Here is a 5789-nt window from a genome sequence, read left to right as displayed (position 1 = left end):
GCTCAGCTAACACTTCCATGATAGCCTCGCAAGATACCCAGAGCCCAAGAACCCAGCTAAGCCGCACATGGATCCCCGAGCCTCAGAAACTATGAGGTCATAGTGTGCGTTGTTTTAAGTGCCTAAGTTTGGGGAAACTTTCTAGATATTGATCCTTCGTCAGTTACAACCGTCGGGACTGCTTTCTCCCATTTGCTTGGTTTCTCACTTTGTGGAGGGCATCTGTGCGGGTCAGAAGTCTACAGCTTCTATGCCATCAGATCTGTCCATCTTTTTGTTTACGGCTTCTGGGTGGAGCTTCTAGGCTGCGGTGTCGTCCTGGGGAACCCTCAGCTACTCAAGGTTAGCTGTAACTCATCAGACAGCTAGTTAGCGGGTATGCTGGTGTATTTGCCACCAAAGCCGGTGCCCCCCCCACCTCCCACCCCTGCCCCCCACGGTCGTCCCAGGGTGACTGCAGCCTCCATGGTGAGGGAGGGAAGATGCAGCAGTGATCGGGGGTCTGTAGGATGATCCCAGCCAGGATCTGGGAGGTAATGCGGGCTCCGGAATAATATTCAAAGTCCGGTCCCAAAGGCCGGTCAGAATGACCAAGTCTGGGATGAGACTAGGATGCCCCAGAGGAGGACTGATAAAGGTTGGAGAACAGCACGTGCAAGGAGCAGACTGGTGGGAGAGAGGCAGAGAGTTCAAGGTCACCCTGGGGGAGGAGAGAGCACCAGGAAGAGGAGCTGAAAAGCATCTCAGGGCCCAAGAGTCGGACCGCATCAGCCTCTGGCCACTGGATGCCCCAGCCTTTCACCTGGGTGGCAGGCAGCTCTTAGGGTACCTGGGGTCTTGTAGCTCATGAGCACCCAAATAGAGAGAGGTCCCTGGTGCCCCTTCCTGGGCATGACCTTCTGAAAGGAGGGCAGGATGGCAAAGACAAGTTATATAGGCTTTTGCAGCTTACTAACGCCGATAAGCCCTTTACGGGAGAGCCTGTGACTTTAATGCCTGTCGTATTTAGGTGGGCTGCCAGGTGTTCTGCTGAGAAAGCAGGTAGAGGGGGCAAAGATGAATCACAGCTTCCCTGGGGTTCTCTAGACCACGTGGGGGTGGTGCAGTACCCCATATTACCACTAGGTGGAGACTCTGCACCACCAATGCTAGCGTTCACGGTCCACGGAGATACCGGCTCCCTTCTCTGAAAAAGCCCTCAACTTCAGCTGGCCCAAGCTCTCTTCCTCCACTTTGCGCCGCTAGAGTCCCTGAGTAGGGAGGTAAACCCAGAACATAAATGGAGAGGACCTCTGAGGTCCTGGGTCAGCCAAATTCTGGACAGAAGGGATGCCTTTCTGACCCCTCTTCTCTGCTCAGGTCCCCCAGCCTCTTTCCCCAACCCTTTGACCTGGACCTTTGCAGTAGCTTCTTCACCCACCTTGCTAACTTTGCCAAACGTGTCTGTCCTAAGCACAGCCAGAATGGCCCTTCTGGAATGCGGGTGTGGTCCATGATGCTGGAAAGAACATGGGTCTAGGGTAGAGTACCCCTGCTCTGCTCCCCACCAGCTGTGTGGCCTTGGGCACAGCCCTAAACCTCTCTGAACCTTGACAAGAAAGTGAGCTTCATTCCACAGAGCTTCCTTATGTGTTCTACATTTCTTTGAATCTCAGCTAATAAAGAGATTCCTAATATTTTTACTCTCTTGGACAAACACAGGGACATCCTTCAAAGGTATATTATCAGAACTTTCAAAAAAGTTTTATTTATTTATGAGAAAGAGAGAGAATGAGCACAAACAGGGGCAGCGGCAGGCAGAGGAAGAAGCAGACTCCCTGCTGAGCAGGGACCCCCCCCCCCCCATGTGGGACTCGATCCCACGACCCTCGGATCATGAACCTGAGTTGAAGACAGACCCTCAACCGACTGAGCCACCCAGGCATCCCTTAGAACCTTCCTGAGTTCGCTAACTTATGACTTCAGGAACCTCTTGCCCTTTCTTCTGGGGGTCACGATGTCTCACCTTCTTGATCTGAATGTTGGCGGAGGTCTCGGGATTGCTCAGACATGAAAGAAAGCCGATCACGCTCGTGTGTTGGGGGGGGCTGGCGGTGGCTGCTCCCTCCCCCAGTCTTCCTGCAAAGCAGTGCTTACAAAGGACAAAGGGTTCTCATTTTAAAACTCCGAGGGTGTGCTCTTTATTCCACAAAGCCTGTTTCCTCATCTATAAAGCTTGGCTTGCCTACCCTGCAGGACTCCCGTCAAGATGAAAAACGTAACCATGTCTATGAAAGCACTTTTCAAAGAGTGAAATATTAGGTGCAATTTTCCAGTTTAAAAACTCCCCGCTGCTTACAGCAAAATAAAAACGCCTCTCCAACCCTAGCAGAATCTCCCTTACACACATCCTGCCTCCCCATCTTTGTCGCCCATCGGCCTCTCCAGCACATCCTGGGATGCAGCCAGACCAGGGGCCAGAAGCTTCCTGAGCATAACCAGGGATCCCGCACTCCTGGGTCTTTGTTTTTCTTCTTCCCACCAGCAATTCCTTTCTTCACCCCTCCCTGTCGAGACCCTCCTGATACCTTTAGGCTAATTTTATTTAAAGGTTTTATTTATTTATGAGAGAGAGAGAGCACGAGGGGGGTGCCCAGGGAGAAGCAGACTCCCCACTGGGCAGGGAGCCCAACGCAGATGTGGGGCTCGATCCCAACACCCAGAGATCATGAACTAAGCCGAAGGCAAACACTTCACTGACTTGAGCCACCCAGGCTCCCCCCTTAGGCTAATTCTGGAAAAAGTTTAGACCGTGTTTTCTGAACGTGATAAAAGTAATACACGCACATGGTGTATTGAAAAGCATGTGTCTGTCCTGCTCGTCTCCACTACCTCCCACGCAGGGTCACCCCACACATGGGACTCCCGGACTGTGTTTGTGGGTCTACCAGCAAATCCACCGGTATGTTCTCTAAACACAGGCAAACGGAGTTATGTCAAACATGCGCCGGGCTGCCGGCTGCTTTCCACTTCATGTATCCTGGATGTTCTTCTCATCAGCACACAGAGTTGCCTAACTGCTTTTAACGGCTGTGTAACACGACTGCAAACTATACCCCTGGTCTGTTGGACGCCCTTCTGCCCTCCGGCTGCACGGGTGTCTGGGGTTGAAGCCAAGGCCACGGTCAGCATCCCGGCGCCTACGTCGCTGGGCGCTGGGCGGTGTGCTCTGTTTCCAGGGGACGAATCCCTGACATCAATCACCACCATGAGCCCCTCTCCTCCTGCGGGCTCCTACAGTTTTCCTGGGCGTTCCAGGACTGCCCCCTTGGCTCCGGTATCTGGAGCATTTGCCAGAGTCTTAAGTCAGATTGTGACTCGCCTCCCACTGCAACTGCTCTTCATCTCCTGCCTCAGTCTTATCATCCCTAACACGGAGAGGGTCATAGCGGTACCGCTTCTGAGTTGTCCCAAGAGTTGGGATAACGCATTACAGCCCTCCGATCAGGCCGTCCTCAGCCTTCCTCTAGCCCCTGTGACCTTCCGCCTTCGCACTGAGCCCCGGCGCTTCCCACACAGGCCCGGATCTCGTTCCTCTCTGTCTCCACGGCCCCCAGGGATGTGGCGGGTACACAGTAATGGGTCCTTGCATGTGCCACTGGGAAGCAACCCTCCAGCATTGGGCCCTTCTGCTTCTTTTTTTTTTTTTTTTTTACTTTTTTTTTTTAAAGATTTTATTGATTTATTTGATAGACTGAGATCACAAGTAGGCAGACAGGCAGGCAGAGAGAGAGAGGAGGAAGAGGAAGCAGACTCCCTGCAGAGCAGAGAGCCCGATGTGGGACTCCATCCCAGGACCCTGAGATCATGACCCGAGCTGAAGGCAGAGGCTTAACCCACTGAGCCACCCAGGCGCCCTGGCCCTTCTGCTTCTTAACCTCCCATCCCCATCCCACTCAGGAGCTCCGTTAAGGGGTCAGGGCCTTGGCTGTCCCCTGAGACCAACAGTACGGCCTGATTTTGGTCCCACGGGTCCAGCCCCTCCCCACCAGCAGAGTCTCGGTTCAAACTCTGCTCCTTCAGGCAAACGTGGAAGGGGGAGATAAGAGCCTCCAGGGCTGAGAAAAGGGCATGCTGACCTTGGAGTTCCTCCCAGCTCCCCTGGCCACAGTTTTGTCTAGGCCGAAGGGGGAGTCTAGGGCCAAGTCGTCTTGCTGCTGAGGAGGAAGAAAGTCCACCTGGGTAGCCAGACTCGGGTCAAGGGGCCAGGAGGGCAGAAGGACAGAGTGGCCCAGTGCCAGCAGGGGCCGGCTAGCACACCACACCCAGCTCCCACCCAGCCCACGCCCAGGCCCACGCCCACCCTGGAGGGAATTGGGTGGGTCCTACCAATGCCTTTAGGAGTAGGGAGGTTCCCCAATTTTGGTCCTGGCCACAGGGCTGTTAAAGGTGGGACCCCAGGGGGCCGCTGAGCTAGGGAGAGGCGGGGACCCAGGAAGATCAGGAATCAGAGGCCAGCTTCTCTGGACTGAGAGGGAGCAGGAATTGGTTCAGAATTGATGAGAAATGGGGTCCTAGTGTGACAACAGGAACAGTAGAAACCATAGCAGCTGCCAGAAGCTGCCAGCACAGGCCAGGTGCCCCGCCCCCGCCCCGGGGCTTCTTACACGACCCCAATTTACAGAGGAGGAAGCGGAGGCTTGGGGAGGTGGCAGGATTTGTCCAAGGCCATGAAGAGAGCAGGTGGCAGGGTCGGGATCTGAGCTTAGGTCCTCTGGCTGTGGGCATCCCCCTTATAATAATAACAACCCCATGAGTTAACACTTGATGGTGCAACCTTTCGCAGGTTCTGTTCTCTGCATCCCCACTGCCAACCACATGAGAAAGCCAGGCAGGCTTTGCAACTTTGCAAATTAAGAACGGGCTCGAAGGGGCTAGGGCCTGGGCCGAGGCCACCCTGCCTCGAGGCTGCGCACCCCCTCCCCAGGGGGCGTGAATCTCCAGATCCTGAGGGCTTTCCCCTCCCACTGCAGGTGTCCCTGTGAGCCAAGGTTTTGCGTCATCAGGAAGGTTGTGTGTCGCCGGGCCAGAGACAACGTCGAGTTTTCACTGGGTGGCCCTAAAGGAGAGTGCTGGGACTCCTCCAGAGAACCCGGGCACCCACGCAGGCACCCAGCGCGGGCTTCCCCCAGGGACCCGCTCTGCGGTCCCAGGTGGCGGGCGGATGGGGGCGGGGGAAGTTGAGCGAGCAAGCCCGGGCCTAGGAGGGCACCTCCGCCCCCAGGACGAAGAGGACTGAGATGAGAGGCTTCCCCGAGGCGGGAGACTCAGCAGGACTTGGAGTCATTGAGATGCTCCAAATACGTTTCAACGAAAGGGTGAAGGGCACCAGGAACAGGCCCACTTGGCCTTAGAATGAGGGAGCTGGCGGGAGCGGATGGGAGGTGGTCAGCAATGGAGTGACTTCTCGGGGGCGTGGGGGTGACGTGATGGCAGTGCAGACCTAGATCATCCGCTTTGTCGGGGAAGGAGAGGACGGCGCCCGGAAGAGACCGGCTCCGGCGGAAGAGACCGGCTCGGGTTCTGCCCAGGCGGGGACGCCCCCCACCCCTCGAGGGGGCGGAGCACCCAGCGACCCTCGAAATTCCGGGGCTCCGCGGCGGCCGGCTGCAGCGTCCCGCACCGACCTGAGCTCCGGCCACGCCTCCCGGCCGCCAGTCCCCGCCCCGGCCCCGCCCACCCGGCCCGGCTCCGCCCCCACCGCCCGCGCGCAGGTAGGGAAGAGGCGGAGCGCCGGGGCCCCGCCCCCA

This window comes from Meles meles, chromosome 18, assembly GCF_922984935.1.
Source record: "Meles meles chromosome 18, mMelMel3.1 paternal haplotype, whole genome shotgun sequence".
In the NCBI taxonomy this organism is placed as follows: domain Eukaryota; kingdom Metazoa; phylum Chordata; class Mammalia; order Carnivora; family Mustelidae; genus Meles; species Meles meles.
This window is presented reverse-complemented; position numbering follows the sequence as displayed.